Consider the following 21,831-nt stretch of genomic DNA (forward strand, 5'->3'; position numbering starts at 1 on the left):
CTGCTTGTACACAAACCTACCGGCCACAGAAATGAATTCAAGTGTTAATCAGTTACACTCATTCAGTTTGTACAAATAAAGAACTTTAAAAAGCTAAATAAAACTAAGATTATAAAGTAATAAAGTATAAAGAATTATAAAGTAAGTCATTGCCTGTATGATGTATTCATCATTCTACTCCAATGGCACACAGAGTAATTTGGTCTTGGTCAAGTTAGGGGTGTAAATTACCATAACAAACAACCAAGTTATTTGCATATCACAAAAACACTCTCCCATGCGGTTCATTCAGCCTTGAATTTAATGAGATTTGCTGCAAGACGAAATAAATAAATAAACATCATACTTTATGGTGATATTCAAATGTGTCTTCAACGACACAATGTAATGGGTTATGGAAAATTCCATGTAATAAAATAACTTCTTTTTCACCCTATCCAGCAGATGGCGCTGTGAACTTACATTGTACAGATTGACCCAGTAGTTTTCCAGCGTCCAAAAGCTCAGTACAGTATCTGAGCATATTTAGGCCTAAAGTTAGACATAAAGCGTCTGTCTGTCTGTCTGTCTGTCTATCTATCTATCTATCTATCTATCTATCTGTTTATCTGTCTATCTATCTGTCTGTCTGTCTGTCTGTCTATCTATCTATCTCTTGAGCAATTTGTGAATTGTCCTTGTGTGCTATGCGAGTGCTCACAGTCTGACAGCCTATCATCAAAATCGCTTTAGGTGTGTGTGTGTGTGTGTGTGTGTGTGTGTGTGTGTGTGTGTGTGTGTGTGTGAGTGTGCGTGAGTGAATCTCCAAAAAAGTTCCCGCAGCCGCTGCATCTAAATCTGTAAGTGTGCGTCAGCTGTAGTTGTTAGTGTGTAACCGAATCTAAGGGAGTGACATGGCTGGAAGCGTGTTATATCAATCTATTCATACTTCTTATTTTCTGGATTCTCTCATTGTGCTCTTTCTCTCTCTTCAGGTGACTCATGTCTTGGGCAGCTCATCTGAACCACAGCTGTCAGAGAGTTAAACAATTCACTGGAATGATCAAGTCCAAGCCTGAGTCACAACCACAGACCCCACTGAACAAACACAACACGACACCAGGGCCTATTCATCACCATAAAGTACCCTTTTCATTATTATTTTTTCTGGCTGGTGTCGGTATATTGTCAAATGCAGGGGGCCTCAGCAAATTTACAAATGGGGGGTGGATAATTTCTTTAAAATTAAAATGATATTATTATTATTATTTATGATAAAAGTTATAATATATTATAACATACATTTAAATTTATATTATAATTATCAACATATTCAAATATTTGGTAACACTTTATTTTAAGGCGACGAAGGTACACTACATGTACTTACTATACTAAATAAACAGTAAATTATGCATTATTACAAGTAACTATTTCATCATCACAATTTTTTTTTTCTTTTGTCAAATCAACCTAGATAAATAATGTAGTTTAGTTTCTGTTGATTGAGTCAAACTCCATTGCATTAATTCAGTTTTTTTATTTCAATGAACTAAATATTTTAAGGCAACCAGGTAACTTACGTGTAGCTCGAAACCAAAACGATTACACTTTATTTTACAGTCCCAGTTCCCACTAGGTATTGTAATTATAGACTAATTAGTATGTATAGGTACTAGGTACTGGGTACTAACCCTGAACCTACCCCTATAACCTTAACCCATATCCTTAACACCTTAACCTGATTTTACCCATACTGTAAGTGCACTGTAAGTACACGAAAGTGCATGTCCTATAAAATAAAGTGCAACCTAGACATGTAATGCGGTTAAGAAAGACCTGCCTGGAGCTACTTTAGCCGTGCGTTTCCCTGAAAATAATTGCACACCTTAGAAGGTTCATCAGCCAATCAGATTCAAGCATTCAACAGCCCCGTAGTATAATGAAATATGCTACATACTTCACTCTGAAAGATGCAGTACATCAGACTACTATTTATAATTGCACTAAGCTATATCGTGACTATTGCACACAAACACCTGTTTGGGAACTCTGTTTCAATCAAAAAGGTTGATGACTCGCCTTTGTCACTTACTTCTGGAGAACATAAAAGGAGAATTTTTAAAGAATATCCTGGTGGTCAAGCTTCAAAATGTAAAAAAAGCGCTTTGGATGTTGTCCATGCGTTTTTCAGACGTCTTCTGAAGGCAAGCGGTTTTCAGCATGAACAGCCTATGTTTACTAAAAATCTTTGCTGTAGTTCTCAACTCAAACCTAATGCAAAGAGCCTAAAGGTACCATACTAGATTTGTGAAATGGCTCCTTATTTTTATGATACTTTTATAGTGCTTTCAGTGTATGACAGACCCATCGCACCCAGTGTGTTCTTCAAAAACCTTTCGTTATCCATGCACACAAGACTTCAAAGCGATCCCTCTTGACTTCTCTTGCAAAGAGAGAAGATTCAAAAGTTCATTCAGGAAAGTTCAAACAGAAAACGGATTGCTTTGTTGCTGCGTTACTCACTACGAGGCGTTTCACATGTGAAACTCTCCCGAGGTTGTTTAACAAATAATAGGCTGTACAAGCTTCTGATGTGGGACTTTAAAGCTTTAACTTGATTTGACCTGGTCGCCAATCAGTAAGATCATTCCAGATGAAATTGGTTGTAGTACAGACACCTGCGGGAGACCTGTCCATTCCTGCCTGAGACTAAAACGTGTTCCTAAGGCTATACGGAAACCAAATCCTGGGACTTTCAGCCTGATTTTTCACGGATTACTCGTTTACACTTAAACCTGCTCTGATCTTAATGAAGGGACTTTCTTTTTCAACATTATGAGACATATCAAATCACGCACTTACGGAAAGCATCCTTTATATCCCATTTTTCCGAGACATTTCTTGTACATTTACTTTTGGTTTCAAAATAAGCAAGAAATGTTGTTGCTGTTTGTGGTTAAGTTATTCATTCAGACTGTAAACTACTGTTCAAAAGTTTAAGATTTTTTACAGTTTTTTAAAAAGAAGTCTCTTCTGCTCTTTGATCAAAAATACAGTAAAAACAGAAATATTATTGCACTTCAAAATAACAGATTTCTATTTGAATATATTGTAAAATGTAATTTATTCCTGTGATCAAAGCTGAATTTTCAGCACCCTTCCTCCAGTCTTTAGTGTCACATGAATCTACATAAATCATTCTAATTTGCTGCTCAAAAAAAGGAAAACTCTTACTGACCTTACTTTTTAACTGTAGTGTAAAGTTTGAAGCACATTGTTGTAACAAAACACAATTCTTCCTTAATTACAGTTCGCTGTAATGGAATCTTGTAATTACGCACGTCATAAAGAAATCGAATAACCACAGCTTCTTTGTTAGCGACAACGATCTGTTCATTTGACAAAGGGTCTGTGACATCAAACAGACCTCCTGTCAATCAAAATCAGACTCCATGGGAACTGGTGGTCTAGAATCCGCTCCAGGCAACCTAGAGTTAAAAAAGGAGACGCAACTCCAGTTTTTGTTCATGGTTCCGAGAATACAGCATTAATTAGAGTGACACATAGGGTTTGAGCAAGGCCTATCATGTTCTTGTCACAACGTGAAGGTGTAAGTCCTCCTGGCTTTGATAAAACAGCCCCCGAGGGTGTGGATTTTTAAACAGAATTCCCCTCATTCAATCAGACGTGAGTAAGATGCGAAGGCGGTGGATGTCATCATCAAGGGATGATGCAGACATCCAGTTTTCATTTTAATCACAATTATGTTGGATTTTATAGGTTTTGTCAACTTATCCAGCATTACGTAGTACACATAATAGCAGGATGGTAAGAAATGATCTGCACATAAGTCTCAAAGACCTGTACTAAACATCAAAGCTCTATCTTGGGATTCCTGCCTTTGATGCATTTGACAATTAACTACTAAATACAGACATCTACTAGCCTGGCTAACGTCAGACCTCGTCTCACTGAGACGTGGTCTGGGAACCACATGTTCATTTTCTCGTATTTGAGGCGTGGTTTACGAATGCCCAGAGCTGTTTATTGGGCGCTACGAATGTCTATCAAATGCGCCTGTACGTAGCTCATAGCCAATCGTTTCAATTATACCAGATGACGTATGTAGAGTGACAGAAATTCGACGAGGAAGAAGACGAAATAAACTTGCGTTCTAAACCACTTAGAACACTATCTAAGGCTGCATCGAAAGGTAACTTCGCGTCTGATGCCATGTTGGATCCATAGATATAAACAAACTGCTTCGGTGTGTCGCATAGACGTCGTCATCGTCTTGCTGCTCCCTCCCCGTTCTGTGATTGGTTCCCTTTTTGAGGGGAAAATCTGGTCCATGGTGTGACGTCCAGGCTGCCTAGCAGCGTGAATAAAATCGCGCTGTGCGCAAGGCAGCATGGGGAAACCCAGGCTAGACATCTACTGTAATCGCAGCTAAAACACATTTAAAATGAGACTTTAACTAGGTCTTTGCTATATTTTGTAAAAAAGAAATTCCATCTTTCGATCCAATGGACAAAATAAGCTTGTGCAATTTACATATGACGCTGGAAAAACATACGGAGAGAAGCAGCTTTCGTTTCCGCTGTTTCTGACAGCCACAAGACCAGCCGAACGCTGTGAGTGTGTGTTAGAAATCAGGAATGATGAGAGAACACTGTGCTTGGTACGTTTTTGGTCTTCAAACCAAACTTGGGTCTCCAGCCGACAAAGTTTAAATCCTGTCTGGCTAGAGCTCTTCCCATGATATTTACACATTAGTTCAGTTGGCGGAGAGTAGACGTCTTTTGTGGCTGTTTGAACGCATTCGACCACATGATCGTTTACACTACGAAAGCAATCCAGTCGAATGCGTTTTCGACGACCTCTTGAAGCGGTCGAAAGTGGACAAGCTCAAAGCGTTTTAGACCCCGTTTACACCTGTATTTAGCGTCGTCCACTTGTGATCCAATTGACCAAAAAGCATCTTAATACGTCTAGTGTAAACCAGGCCAAAGTTTAATATTTAAGATTAGGGATTTCTTCAAATGGCTAACATTAAGTCTGAGCTGTAATAGTGATGCTTGACTTACGAAACACAGACGAGTGTCCTTCAGATGAAGGTTCTCCAGTCAGCAGCTGTGATGTCGAGGGACATGATCATACAGGAACAACACGCCTGACTGAAATAGTGTCAGCTCAGGTTCTTCTCATCTCAGTTGAGATAAAGAGTGAAGAATTACAAAGGCAGGTTTCAAAGACATTTGTGCAGACAAAGTTTATCTGACTGTTGACTGGAGGGTGAAATTGGGGTGTATTCGTTTCATATAGGAAGAACAGAACCCGTTTGTCCTCAGAGTAAGGATAGATGTCCTGGCAGAATCACACATCGGCATCATATAGAGTGTGTTTCGAGGCAGCGGAGCGTTTCGTGTTTCACGTGTACTCGCTTCATGAGATCAGAACGTGGTTCTGCTGAAACTGAACAAACCACTGATGGTTTAACCCACAAAAGAGGCTGTGAAACCTTCCACAAGACCAACATGCAAAGTCATTACACACATCACACTCCAGGAGTAAATTAAGTCATCATTTACTCACGCTGGTGTTGTTCTAATGCAGTATGTCATTATTTATTTTTTCAAAGCACAAAAGGAGGAAAAAAAAATGCCCAGCTCGCGCTCGTCTGTATATAACGGCAGTGAATAACGACCAGCATAATCTTTTTTTTAAAAAGATGCAAAAGTATCACAGAATGATCCCATGCAACATGTGTCGTATATTCCAAGTGTTCTGGCGGTACGGTAAAAAACAAAATTTAATGAATAATTTTATGAAAATCCTGACCTTGGCCTTGGGTCTCCTGTGAGAAATCAAGATTAATAAAAACGCTGAGGTAAATATATCCATTGTTTTCGAAGAAGTTATCGCATTCACATCTGTCAACTTTCTTTCTGACTGGATACCAGGATGAGTAAATGATGACGTAATTCTCATTTTATGATGAACTTTCCCTTTAAAGTATCAGGAGAAATAAAAATAGTCAAATCAGACAATTGTTGACATGCATAAAGAGTTCAAAGCTATAACATTAATGTGGATCTATTGATTGAGAAATATTTACACTCATATTGCGATCTCTGACCTTTGATTGCAGGTATCTTGGAAAACGTGAGCACAGTTTGAGACGCTGTTGAGATCTTTTCTGAAACCAGAGCAAACACTTAAATGAATAAAAAAGCAAACAAACAAATAATTAAACATAAAAACAATTAAAAAATAAATTCCCCTTTCAGGTATCACATGCTATCATTGGTCATCCACAGCGCAGAAGGACTTTACATGCTGTCAGCCTGTGTGTTTGTGGTTATTACTTGCGTGATTGAAGTCTCAAGGTCAGTGGTAACTTTGGGATGATATCATGAATGTTTTGGGTTTGATCCCAGATCACACTTCTCTTGTGATCTAAAACAGAACACTTAACCTCGGGTTTCTGTTGAGGTTACAGTGTAGTGTATATTCCTCACATGTCTGCAAAAAACAAAACAAAAACAAAGAACTGACATACTGAGATCACATGCCAGAATGATCTATTCAATATGAGTCACAGTCACAATTTTATTTTAAATTTTTTACTTTTTGTTTTACATTGTATTGCATCACCGCCTTATAACTCAATTGATGCAACTTCTAGGGAAATTATCAAGAAACAGAACTGACAATTTAAGGGCAGTCATTGTTCAACTATCTGGTTAATTATAACAACATGTGATTAGTCATAGAGTGTTTTACCGCAGTCACAGATGCATACAAATGGCAACAGCTCATTTAAAACGGAAGTCTTATTGGTTTATGTTTTGCAATATCCAGGAGTCAGAGTCAGGAGTGCACTGAAAACATGGACGTTTACAAGAAACCATGCTGTGACATTTGGCACTTCTGGAAGAGCTGGGTTTATCATAGAAAACAATGAATCTATGCAAGATATTGAACCGTTTGAGGTGCCTTGTAGCAACAATAAACCAGTATATTCCACTAGGCTTTCACAGTCATGTATGGCTTTAAGGCACTTACATGCTTGAGATTACATTGCATTGGAAATTGTGGCAAATCTATTAATGTCAATAGGGATCACAAGGACAAGAGTTCACGAGGAAAAAGTGCAAGAGTTTGCGAAAGTGTTGCTCTGTCATGTAATCAAAAGTTGCAAAAATGTCAACTTTTGCTGCAAAACAATCTGGCACATATGCATCTGTTGACCAATGAGAATTTCAGACTGACACAATCTTTTGTTGCATTGTATTTCCCCCGATTTCAAAGTCCTTTCTCTTAAAAAGCGCCGTCAAAAGTTTTCATCATATAAAGAGCAAAATCTGATGTCTTGATGTCTGAGTGGATTGACAAACTAATGTGGACCGGAATTGTAAATGTTTTTTATGTTTTTGTCTCTTCTGCTCACCAAGGCTGCATTTGGATCAAAAATACAGTAAAAACAGTAATATTGTGAAATATTATTCTAATTTAAAATAAGTGTTTTCTATTGTAATATATTTTAACATGTAATTTATTCCGGTGATCAAAGCTGATTTTTCAGCATCATTACTCCAGTCTTCAGTGTCACATGATCCTTCAGAAGTCATTCTTATATGATGATTTGCTGCTCAAGAAACATTCATTATTATTATCAATGTTGAAAACAGTTGTGCTGCTTCATATAAAGTACAGCATTTCATAATAAATGTCTTTAGTGTCACTTTTCATCAATTGAATGCATCCTTGCTGAATAAACGTACCAACCACAAACTTTTGAATGGTATTGTATACTATGCAGTGTTTTACAAAAGCACTAAGCTATTAGAGGTTGTTCTATGTTGTGAATTAAATATGCATTACAATAAATATCATGAGCACATGAACCTCACGATTCTTCACTGAATAAAACTTCACAAACCTGCCAAAAGCAGACCCTTTCAGACGGTGTAAAAAGGTGTAACACACAAACAAGGTCAATCTGTCTGCTTCTGTCTGGATTTCCTTATCAGTCTGTGTCTCTCACCCCTGCTGTGCTTATGGCTTGATGACTTCCTCACAACTCTCTCCTAGACCAGACAATGACCAGTCTAGTGCTTCTATCTGATCTATTCTTATCGGCACACATCAGGACAAACCCAGCGCTTCCTGCGAATAAAACCCGGCAGAAGAGACATTCCCTCAGTCTGGGTCCTGTGCTGTCTACCTGTGTACAGTAGCATGAACTCATTATCTTGTTTTTTAAATCACTATATTGCAGCATGATGTCACGTTCAGTAAATGTCCGCTCGTACTCACATGCGGGTTTCCCTCAGCGAACGAACACACAATGACTGGACACCTGTGAAAACACTTCAGGCAAACATGTTCAGAAGACACAAAGACATAACTCTGACTTTTCTTATCTACAAACAAGTTATTTTTCTAAGATAGCTGATATGGGCGCTCATTCGAGGGGAAGATTTTTAGTGAAGAACAAAAAACGCTTGCATGTTTGCGCTGAAAATAATGACATATTGAATGACTCAGTGCAGGGCTGAATGCAATGACTGTTGCTGGGCTATTCCAGCTCACTTTGAGGTTTGTGATTAAGACTGAAGCAGTGTTATTTTAGTAACATTGATATACTATTATAGTTTTATAACGAACAAAAAAAATGTTTAACAATAGTATTATAACAATTCTCAAATATGGTTTTAGTTAACTATAATAACCCTGCTCTGAAGTGCGGCCAAACACTGTAAAGAAATTATTCACTTTTGTCAAACCAACTAAGATGTGGTTCAGATAACATCATATTTTGAGTTTCTAATGATTAAACCAATCTCCTTTTTTTTCATTTCAATGCTCTCAAAATTTTAAGACAGCCAGGTTACTTACTTTTTTTTAAGTCAAACTAATTTTTGACACTGTAACTGTTTAGTGAATTCGCCACAGAATTTTGTGAACTGTTTGTTTCTGAAGAACACAGCCATAAATATAATGTTCATTTATTCCATCTATGAAATGCAACTTTGTTTTATAAATGTTACTGTTTGGAAAAACTCTAAGCCACGGTGCACCCACAGCCGGCCTGTTAACTCTTTGAAACCATCATTACTGGATATAAAGCTCAATCTGCTTTGAGCTTGTATCATTTTCAGATCTGTTTGTTTATTAGCTCAGCAAACTGAAGACACGCCTCAGCACCTGGATATTGTACACAACGCTCTATTCATAACTCATGAACACAGAGATGCCCCTTTCTTCACGTCCAGTACAAGGGTGAAAAGTTTTTTTTTTTTTTTTTTTTTTTTAGATTGCTTTTAAAAAAAATATTAATACAAATGTTATCATTTCAAGTTCTACGCTATGCTCTATCTTTATTAAAGCTCTGTTTAAATTTTTTGTATGATGGTTGCAATTCAAAAAGTCACTATCATAATGCCAGAATGGTTTCTGAAGGATCATGAATAAATTACATACAGTATTATTATTTTACAGTAAAATAGAAAAGTTATTTTAAATGTTAATAATATTTAATACCATTTATTTCATTAAAATATAATGCAGCCTTGGCGAGCATCTGTGTGTGTATCTGTGTGTGCGTGTTTGTGCCAGTTTCTCACTGTAAAAAACAAAGGTCGTTTGGTTATTCAACATCTCGTCTACGACTAATGTAACAATCCATCTGTGCCACATGCTAAATGTTCTGGTAAACACAATTATTCCACGCCTGAGAAAAACAAGGCTCAGTCTGGGCGCTCACACTGACGTCACCGGACAGAAAGAGCGCTCCAGTATCTGCATGGCTGCAAATTACAGGCTGCAGCAACCAACACTCAAACTGGCAGGGTCTAAAGCCTCCTAAATGAAGCTCTTTTGTAGCAGGGCTTGGCATGACGGATGAGGGCAAGATTCCTCTTTTCCTTTGTGCTCCAGAAGTGCGAGCCAGGAATGAAGCTTTTTGTGTCTGACATAGAAGTGCACAGAAGCATATATAAGTGCACGACAGTCAGGAGTCTCGATGTATCTGTCACGGCCAGTGACTCAAACAATCCAGATCTGATTTCAGGTCCCTATGAAGTCGTCTTTAAACTATGAACGATTTGCTCTAACGAGGCGCGTCGTAATGTACAGTGCTGGTGTTCAATTTCATTTGAAAACCGAGAATGATTTTCTATTATAGTGCTTTTCACAATATATTCTTTCAACTTGATATTACTGCCAAAGTTAATTTACAAGTTAAAAGGACAGTAGCTGTTTGATTCATCACTTCTAGAAAAAAAAGAAAAAAAAAGGTTCAATGGAGATGTATATATTTGCTGTTTGAGCGTAAAAAAAGTTTTGCAAAGTTACAAAGCACAAAGTCCCTCCAAAGGCAGTTATTCTTTATATCAGTGTGCACAGTTTTTGTCTAAAACACCTCCATTGTAGTTTCAAGTTTTCTTCCGGGAACGAACACGTCACGATATTCCTCATTTAAATAATTCCCACCAAAGGCACACGCAAAATAAAGGTGCGAGGCCTGGTTGAGTTTAGTCTCATCCTCAGATGTCTCACCCACTGGCTGAACGTCTGATGCATGAGGCACACAAAATAGGAAACACTTCAGGAGTTTCGAAGTCATCATCCGATTGGTTGAATTCTACAGGATTCCCGGACAGGAATGTGCGTTGCATTCTTTAATGGTTCGCCTGGAAACAAAGATTTTGATGCCAAACCCCCTCATGGAAAAGAAAGCCGTATGTTTACAACAGTGACGATGAGAGCTTATCAGGACCAACTAAATGCTGGATTTTTAAAAAGAGTGGAAAAGATTCTGATCAAAAGATCTCCAGAGACAAGTTCAGCTGAAAAGAAGCTGATTTTATTGTCCTCTCACCTCGTGTCTTTACCCCCGAGCTCGAGGTCCGACGTGCTGCTGAAAATAACCTCTTCAGCAGGAGGGCATCCCAGGGGTCCGGAGTCACGGTTCTGTCGAATGTTCTCTCTCTCTCTGTCTGCCGCTGTTTGTCCTTGTGGTGTTCGATTGCATCCTGAAGAATAAGGATAAGAAGCACAGAGTGTTAGGAACGTGCATGGAGAGGTTGAGCTGCAGAGGTTACTGGAAGAATTGATACTTCACAAATAAATAATCAACATTTATTCATTTAGCAGATGTCAGGTGATTTCAGGCATATTAAACATATTCTGTTTCATGTTTTATACATGCTTGTGGCTCCAAAAGGTATTTAGACACTTAAGTCATGCTTAGAAATATTACACATTTCACAACCACAAAGTGCCATTCTTCATTTTGAGCATGTTTTGGTTTTATAATTTGAAACTTCTCTTGTGAAATGAAATTTAAATTTAGCAATGCATTACATTGATCAAAAATGACAAGTAAAGACATTTATAATATTACAAAATATTTCTATTTCAAATAAATGCTGTTTCTTTTGAACATTAAATTCATCAAAGAATCCTTAAATGTATCATAGTTTCCACAAAAATATGAAACAGCACGACGGTTTTCAACATTTATAGTAATAAATGTTTCTTGAGCATCAAATCATCATATCAGAATGATTTCTGAAGGATCATGTGACTCTGAAGACTGGAGTAATGATGTTGAAAATTCAGCTTTGATCACAGGAATAAATTACATTTTGAAATAGATTCAAATAGAAAACAGTTGTTCTAAATTGTAAAAAATATTTCACAATATTCCTATTTTTCCTGTATTTTTGATCAAATAAATGCAGCTTTGGTGAGCAAGACAAAAAAATCGTCCCAAAAGAGTAGAAACGTTCTCACAGCACATTGCACTTGTGATCAGATCGTCTAAGATGGGTTAATCATATCAGGTGTAAAAGGCACGGTGCTGGAACACTGAAATAGAACAGCGCTCTGTGTGTGTGTGTGTGTGTGTGTGTGCGTGCGCGTGTGTGTGTGTGTTGGAAAAAGTCATGGTGTGTGCTTTGGAACAGTAGCTCCCAATATGAGGTTCCCCTCTTTCCTCTCATTCTGGGCTGATTGATTTACCAGCGGTCCTCGGCTCTGGCGCTCCAAACTGCACTGCATATAAAGCAAGATCCGGGGATTCAAGGTCAGGTGGCTTAAAGCAATAGTTCACCACAAATTAACTTCTGTCATTATTCACCATATATTCAGCATAATGGCCAAGCTGTTCTTTACTATAGAAAAAAAGTGAATGGTTGCTGTCAATCTGCGAAAAAATAAAAACTTACATATAGTCTATATACACAACTGCTCAAAGTTTTGAATAAATTAATAAATAAATGTGTAAATTAAACATTTTATTTAAGAAAGACGCAATAAAAAGATGTTATAAAAGATTGCTATTTCAAATCAACGCTGTTCAAAGAATCCTGAAAAAAAAATGTATGTGTAAATTCCACAAAAATATGAAGCAGCACAACTGTTTTCAGCATTGATAATTATAATAAATGTTTTTTGAGCAGTAAATCAGCATTTTAGAATGATTTCTGAAGGATCATGTGACTCTGAAGACTGGAGTAATGATGCTGAAAATTCAGCTTTGCATCACAGGAATAAATTACATTTTTAAATATATTCAAACAGAAAAGAGTTATTTTGAATTTTAATAATATTTCACAATATTAATTTTTTTTCCCCTGTATTTTTGATCAAATAAATGCAGCCTTGGTGAGCAGAAGACACTTAAAAAAAAAACATTTAAAAAATCATTCAACCCCAAACGATTGAACTATAGCGTAACTATATTCAGACTTCTAAAGCCATACGTGTGAGAAATAGACCGAAATTTAAGCTGCAGCTGCTAGTTGCTGAAAAACTTGTATGCATTAAAACATGGTGCATGTCATCGTGGACATCAAACATGGCATGACTTTAATGCATGCAAGTGCACATGAGATCTAAAAGTTCTGGCAAAGATGAGGATTTTTAGAGACTTTCATAATAACACGTTTTCATACTTTTCTTTTAAGATGCTTCGTTGCGACTTCCAAATAAGTAACAAATCTGTCAGCTATCAAACACATACTGTTAAACTTCAGGCCATGTGGACTGGACGGTCGGCCTTGCCTGGCATCTGAAATGAGTCGAGCAACCCAATGACTCAGCCTGTGAAATATGAAGGCTTTTAGCAGCCCGCCACAGAGGATCACTTACACTCAACCATCTCTCATTTTTGGGGTTTCGGTATATATTTAGTCATCCTGTAAAAAGCAGGGAGTTAAACAGCAGTGAAACGTGATTAAAAGAGAGTTTTTGCCATGTCAATTTGCCTTGGTCAAAGAAAGACTACCATGATGGCGACTTGCATTACATCATAAGGTTATTTATCACCTTCAGACAAACATTTCAAGACAAATTACGCCAATCCATGGGAGAGGAACTCAAAGAGCTATTTGTGGCCTTTTACAAGCCATATTTGGATTTATTTGTTCCGGAGCAATCTGTGCGGTGAGGAAGAGGCGGTCCAATGAGCCGTTCTCAAAGCAGAATCATCTGGACTTGGACCGTTTGGGTCTAACCAAACCCTTTCAAGTGGGCTTCTCTGGTTGCTCCACACCAATGCCAGAGGACCAAATGTGCTCTTTTTCACCGGCTGGAGAAAGTAAACACATCAGAACCCAATCAAAACCCATGTGTGGTTGATGCCCTAGACGACATTCTGATTTAGCTTTAGATGTACAGAAGGCGTCTGCAAATGCGATGAGCTATTGTTTCACAGCTTTGATAGATGAACTTCACCTGACAGAGACTGATGAGGGGGTGGTTTTATTCGTTTAACAGAAGAGGCGAAAACAGAGACTTGAATGAGCAAAAGATAATTAAAGAACCAGAAGAAGGAGGGAATGACATGCTAACAAGTCTTTCATTGGCAGTTAATCATAGATGCTCATTAGGAGCACTGATTACACCACACAATAATGAGATGCACATGCAAACACACGCTCTCATAAAGTTTACACACATGCACATCCACCATTGCCAGATGTCCACGTCAACGGAATGAGGAAAAATGCTTGTTGTATGTGAAAAATCCCATGACAGTACCAAAAACTGAACAACACACACACACACACTCACAAACACACACACACACACACACGAACACACTCTCTCTCTCTCACACACACACACACACACACACACACATCTCAGTAAGGAGCGGATTAGACATCAGGTGGTCTGTGTAATTAGTGTCAGATTAATTAAAATTTGTTCAGCAGCTTTAGCGGTTGATGATTCCTTTCTCATTAACGTGAGCTTGAATTCACTCCAGAAACAAACAAAACTAATATTTGCTAAGCCACACTTCCGCATTGATTCTACAGCGTCGCCTCCGGGTCATTCGGCACAATCGAATTATGGAAAAATTTTCACAAAAGCAACAATTCCAGTGAGTCTAAGCCAGTGCTTCCAGTTGTGCTCCCAGTCAAAAAGCTCAAAACGCTTCACACTGTAATGAAGAGAAAGAGAGACAGTTAAATTCCCATTCCAGAGACACATCAGACAGTATTTCAACCCAGTAACCATGCAGGGTCAGTATTTGGTTTATCTGCAAAACAGTCGCACATTTACTGTATGCACCATGCACACATATATAGTGTACAGACACACACAAATCACTGTGCAGTGTGTTCAATATCCTGCTAGTCATCAGATTATCATTCTTGTAGCTTTACTGCGGAGGAAAAACGGTGGTCGTATTTCACATGACATTAGCAGCTTTTGGGAACTGCTGAATGGAGATAAACCACAGAGTTTTTAACCAAAAGAAAATGGAAAATAGTAGGACATCTGCAGCAGTTATTTCATTTTTCCATTCCTCTCCATCTCCTGTGATGGATGAAGATCTGGCACTTGCAGTTTTTGGTATAGCACCTGCAACGACATCATCCTTCAGAACTCCACAGCAGAATGAATCATTCGGACACACACCTGCAGGACTTTCCCTGAAGAGAGGAAGGTCACACTAGCTTTGACAATAAGACATGGTGTCACTCATCCCATCCCTCTTGCCCTGTTTACACCTGGCATTAAGATGCGTTTCGGTCGCTCGGATCACAAGTAGACGAGGGAGACACATTCCCGTTTACACCAGGTGTTTAATCCGTCTCTTTTGTTCACTTTCAACCACTTCTGCCCTGATTTCTTTGAAAGCAGAGTCTATGGGCGGGTAAATGAATGGGCTTTTTCATGTCTTTTAATCTAATAGACGAAATAAGCTCACACAATTTACATTATGACCGCGCATGATGGGAAAACACACAGAGAGCATCAGCTTTAATTTCTGATTAAGGATGAGGGAATGGTGAGAGAACATTGTGCTTGGTATGTTTTTCGTCTTCGAATCAAACTTGGGTGTCCAGCCGGCAAAGTTTAAATCCCGTCTGACTAGAGCTCTTCCCATAATGTTTATAGTTCAGTAGGCGGAGAGTAGACGTCTTTTGTGGCTGTTCGAACACATTCAATCACATGAGCGTTTAAACTACGAAAGCAATCCAGTCTAAAATGTTTTCAACTACCTCTAGAAGTGTTCGAAAGTAGACAAACTCAAAACGTTTTAGACCCCGTTTACATTTAGCGTCGTCCACTTGTGATCGGATTGCCGAAAACGCTTCTTGAGGTGTAAACAGGGCCTCTATAGGAAGAAGAGTTCCTTCAGGATGGTCTAGAACAAAATCCAGGCAGGAAAACTATGTTTGTGCATGTGTTTGTAGTGTATTAAAGGGCAAGGTGGAATCTGGCATTCTGCACTGGAGTGTTAATTTCACAGAAGGGCATCACATACGCATCTAGAAATCAAAACCTGCCCTTGAGCTCATTGGAAAGCTCACAGAGAGGCTCCTCACACACACACACACACTAGAGCAACAAAGGTGTCCTGTATCACATGTTTCCACAGTCCCAGAAGCCCTACGAACCCTCACAGATCCAGCATGAAGTCCACATTGTAGAATATTCTGATTAAGAACAACCTACTGAAACAAGGCCTTCTGCAGCTCTGCAAGAGAACAAAACCTGACAAATGTATTCGCACACTGACCACATCATCACCCCGAGTGTGTTTTTACACGTACTCGCATTTGATGTTGTGATACTCTCATGCTTTCTATCCCACGGCGGTTAAAGATCTGAACTGGTGGCTGAAAGTTAGCTTCAACCAACATTCAACCTTGAATCTTAAACATAATGCCTCTAAAAAGGTGCATAGTCAACATGAAACTATAATTGCAACTTACTTTCTTGTAGTATGCTACATTAATTGAATATTTAATTTAATTACATAAAGTATGTATATAGTATAATTTATTTGTTATTTATATTTTATTTAAACTTTTTACAGTATACAGTAACTTTGATTTAGTTTTTGTTCATATTTTTAGTTAAAATTTATATTTTCTGTCTTCACTTTTAACAAGTTAAAGTTTTTGCATTTTTTTAAATACATATGTTTTATTCATTTTAAATTTATTAGTTTTAGTTATTTTAGTACTTCAAGCAAAACAAAATGAAAATGAGAAATGTTGCATTGGCAACTAGCTAAAATTTAAAAAAAAATATGATTTGTTATATTTTATTTCATTTAACAATTATTTTGATAAAACAAACTAAATATTTTTTGTTTTTAGTTTTAGTTCACACATGACCTCATAATTGAACAATGTTCAGTTTAGCAAGTGTCGTCTAGTTGTAAACCTCAAGACTTTATTATTTTTGCAGTTTTATGCAAAAAATATCTTCTCTTTAGGCAGCCCAAGACATTCTTCCAGTTTACACGTCAGACTAGAAAAGGAAGGTCAAGTTGAGCACTTTGCATTATGGGATACTGTGTCTAAAAATAATACTGTGGTAGTACAAGCATTATACCTTGTGTCTTAGGTAGTGAAGACTGAGACCACTGACCCGAAAACAGCTTTTCCATCCATATCCTGATAGATTAGATTACAAAAACGGTATTATCTGAGGTCAGTGCTCTATTGTGCGATGATTTACAATGATAAATTGTATTTCCTATAAATCAAACTGTTTCAGGAAGCCCCACCAAAAGGACACAAAGGTCATGAATGCCACCACACGGATGAAGGGAAAATACTTCATTAAATCAGTGACTGAAAGTGAAAGGCTGAAATTACAGTTGTGATTACACATGGTCGGTTAAGTCACTCTAAAAACATGTGGAATGGGTATTCGGTGGGGAAAATGAAAGAGATCTAATTTTACAAGACTGATTTGTGTAATGCAGAAGGATTACACTCGGCTCATGTTTTTCAGCTTAAGTTGTTAGATATAATTGGTTTATTTTAACACATTTTTGTGGTATTATTTAAAGATCTTTAAATGTTTCTCTCATCTGGAACATGCAGGTAAACTATATTTTCGGGCCTTTCATATCCTAAAAATCCCCTATAAAGATCTTTTGGGACTGACGGCCAACTACACCAGGTGTTTCTATCATCTCAGCTGATCTGACAGAAAGTGTTATATATGTCTTTCTGTGTGTGTGTTTTGTGTGCATAGGTGCATTCAAGCGTGAGTGTGTGATCAAGTTTTCACTTGATCTGATGGCATGAGCAGAAATCTTGGGCCTGTATAGACATTACTGCACATTTTGACCAAAACACACTCTGACTCCAGACCATGTGCTGTCAGACACATAACACACACACACACACATAACATAACACTCTCATAACTCACGGCAGCATTATTAATGAAGATCGAGAAAGTGCTGTAAACTGCATGTGCTGCTCGAGCCTCACATACTATATTTTGTGATCTTTGCTTTACAGTAATTCATATATACTACATTGACAAAACCATGAAAACTATTTACTTGAGAACAGAATCATGGTATTCCTTAAAGTATCATTGTACCACATAAATACCATGGCATGTAAATGATATGTAAATATTAAAGTAGCCTACTTATACATTTAAATGAGTTAATTTATAATGTAAAAATCATAGAATTCAGGTGAATGCAGAGCTTGAGCAAACATATCTACATCACCATGGTCAGATGTTTTCTTAACTGCTGCTTTCTCACCGCAGTTATTTTTATTGTCTTTATTTTCTTATTGAGAGTGAGAGGAAAGCATGAAACACATTTTTTCATCTAAACAACCCTCTCAGTGTGTGGATGGTGTCTGGATGTTAATTAAAACTATATCACTGCAAAGGTATTTCTTTTTACTTCTAAGCAAAGAACGAAAAATAAATTTGCCGTGAGCATAGATATATATATACATAGATTCCTCAAACGGCTGTTTCTATAAGACGTAAGCCATGATTCTTGCTGAGAGTGACCACATGCTGACTTGGCGGGAAAAATGGCGGGTGCAACAATGTGTCTAGAGCGGACGAATGTGGCATCTACGTATACATATCTATGGCTGTGAGTATATTGGGCCTTGAATCATGTTCAGTCTCTTGTACGTTCGTGTGCGCAAGTGGAAAATGAGCAATAAGTTGCTGATGCAGTTCCCTTAACGGCCACCGGTGTCACTAATAACAAGGGCTTCTCAATTCTATTCATTACCCATTTGTTTTTCCAGCTCAAACTGAAGGATTTCTTAAAGTAATCAGTGTTTTTGTAGACAAAACTTCATTGTGTCAGATGGCATGAGTTCTCCTGGGGTGTGTAATACTGACAAACAGCACCTGGCATGGGCCACATTGTACGCTTGATTATCATCAGGAAGTCTTAGGAAAGCACAATAGGGTGTTTTGTTTCTCTTTTAACTTTCCTCCCTCCTTTTCCTCCTCCTCTTTTCTATCCAGACAAAGCTGAACATGGCTGTTGAGAATATATAGTGATCCCCCACCTGTGAGTGTGTAGATACAGGTCACATATTTAAAGGGCTTTAAAAACAACAAAAATAGTGCTTTTTGCTGGCGAGACGTCAGCGGCTGTCAGTTTCCAGAAGAGAGGCATATTTTTGGTTGGAGTTAAACAAAGCGAAGCACACAGTGTAACTCTACCACACGGATGTGAAATTCCAGCTGTCTGTCAATCTCTGGCTGCTGTTTTTGCAAGTAACTTCACATCTCCATGTTGCACAAGCTCAGAAAACATTATTTATTTTTTTTAAACTTTTCAGGGAAAAGGAGTTAGTAAATAGTCAATTCAGATTCAGCTATTGTGCATTGTATGGTATTACAGGCACTAGGAATCTTGAATGCAAAAAAAAACAAAAAAACATCTGACATCTGACCACATTTTCAAAAATAATTCCCAATGCTGAAACAAAAACAACTAGAACAATATCTGTTTTCAGATATTGTGCAATAAATGCCATAAGGCTATTCACCTGAAAAGTCATTTTGCTCTCCTGTGTTTATGATTAACAAAAGAGAAGAGTCACCAAATACATCTCAGTTCAGATAGAGAAAATATCTGTGGCGTCATGTTGCATTTCAGTGATTTTAAGATTAAATTCAGTGGGTTTTAGTTCTCCATTCATCTTAAACTGAAAGAACATTTTACTCTGTTTACATGTTGTTGTTGTTTTTTTTTCTCCACCTAGCAACCTCTCACAACACCCAAGAAACGACCAAGTATATCCCTATCAACCAGCCAGAACACTCTAGCACGATAGCAACTTTTGCACAGGAAAACACCACTCCAGTATGCTGCCATTCAAAAGTCTGAGTTGGTAAGGTATTTTCTTTTTTTTTTATTCTCTTATGATCAACATTTTTTATTCAAAACTATAATAAAAAATGTAATTTATTCCTGTGATCAAAGCTGAATTTTCAGCATCATTACTGTCACGTGTCACATGATCCTTCAGAAATCAATATCCTGATATGATGCTCAAGAAACATTTCTGATTATAGAAATGTTAAAAAAATATTGTGCTGCTTAATATTTCTGTGGAAACCATTCTGCTTTATTTCAGGATTCTTTGGTGAATATAATGTTCGAAATAACAGAATTAATTTAAGTACAATTCTTTTGGGCATTCTTTACTGACACATTTGATCAATTTAATGCATCATTTTTAAATGATATAATTAATTACAAAAAACTTTTGGATGTATATATTCTTCTTCATATTGATCCTAGTTTAACATAATTTTTAGAAAACAACTCTGTGCCTGTAATCAGTGATCTGATGCTAGACTTTTCTACAAAGGACAACAAGGTGAAGCTCTGCAACAGTATCTCATAAAAACGCAATCCTCTTGCAGCTCAGGACTGTTGATTTTGAGGGTCAGGTTACACTATTTTTTAAACTGTTTTTTGGAGGCCTGCTTATAATATTGCATCATCCCACAGATAATCTACGACATGTACATGATTATATAAATGTTTATACCAAGAAACTTAAAAGTGTTGACAAAATACCTCACGATAAGGCAGATAGAACACTGGATAGGAGTTGATGGACATCTCACAAAGATATTTAGCACAACATGTAGCTTAACTGGTTGAACATAGCACTAGCACTAGCAATGCCAAGGTCATTGATTTGATTCCCAAACAACATGCAAACTGATAAAATGCACATCTTAAAATGTACTATAAGTTGCTTTGGATTTGGATACAATTAAAGTCGGCATGAAACTGAGGGGGATAGTCTTTTCTTCTATATTGGATGTTGATTTTGAGGGTATTTGAGGGTACTTTCCTGTAGCACAACCAGTAGAGCATTGGTGCATGCAACGCCAAGGTAATGGGTTCGATTCCCAGGGAAAGCAAGAACTGATAAGAATGTAAATGTGTACCTTGAAATGCAATGTAAGTTTCTTTGGATAAAAGTGTCTGCTAAATGTAAAAAAGTTATAGAACTTGTGAAATTCCTGAGGAGTTCTGTATTTTCCCCACAACACAAAATATGTTTGACGAACAGCCATCAACTATATATGGATTATCCACATGGTTTGGGGAGAGTAAAATATTCCTAACCCAAGGTCCTGGGGTTTGCAATGGAATGCTTCCATCTGAACTAATATAAGCGGGACGCCAAACAGTGGAAAGACAACGTTCATAAAATAGGAAAGCATTTGTGACATCTTAAAGGTGCCAAATGCAAATCTGGCCTGCTTTCTTGAGGAAGGGGATTCAAATCAAAGAGAGCTTGTCCGCAGCGCTCCCTGCCAAACGGAACAGGCTGAAAGACCGGAGAGTGTCCGTCACCAGGGAATCCGCAGATCCGATCGAACTCGCGGTGAGGGGCGAAGCCAGCATAGGCAGTCTGACCCAGTTTTCACGCTCCTTACAGACAGTTGGTTTTCTTGATCTGTTCGATGAGGAGAGCAGATCCAGACCCAAGGCAACTTCACACATATGTTTTGTCTATGTTTAAACCTCTACAGGCCTGGAGGAATATCTCGAAAGCAGTCTATGGGGTTATAAACACACACATGCACACTCACAGTTTGAAACATTCTTCCTGTGTAATACAGGATGTAAAGAAACTCCTTTTGTTCCTGATGTTGTGCCCTAACTTTGCGTCTGTGTGCGAAGGCCACAGGAGACGTAACTCCTGAATTATTCCAAGATATACAGTTTCAATATGGCATGCATATTGCTTAACATATTCACAGTTGTGTCACAATGTTTTAAATATAGTTGGATTACGTCACTGGTCCTGAATCAGTTCTGAAAGTGATAATGAAAGTGACAGTGATGCGTGAAGGCGCATGAAGAAAATACAAGATCCATCATGAGTGTTTAGTTTGTAAATGTTTTCTACATCAGAGTTGTAAATAAAGTTATCAGATTTGTTATAGTGAAAAGAGCATAACTATCTTCATTGACGGTGAGAGTCTGGTCTTGTCTGCTTTTATGCGGCATTGCTGGATTTGTGTCTCATAATCAGCATATCCGGCAAA

Source organism: Abramis brama, assembly GCF_963993115.1.
Source record: "Abramis brama genome assembly, chromosome: 12".
Lineage (NCBI taxonomy): Eukaryota > Metazoa > Chordata > Actinopteri > Cypriniformes > Leuciscidae > Abramis > Abramis brama.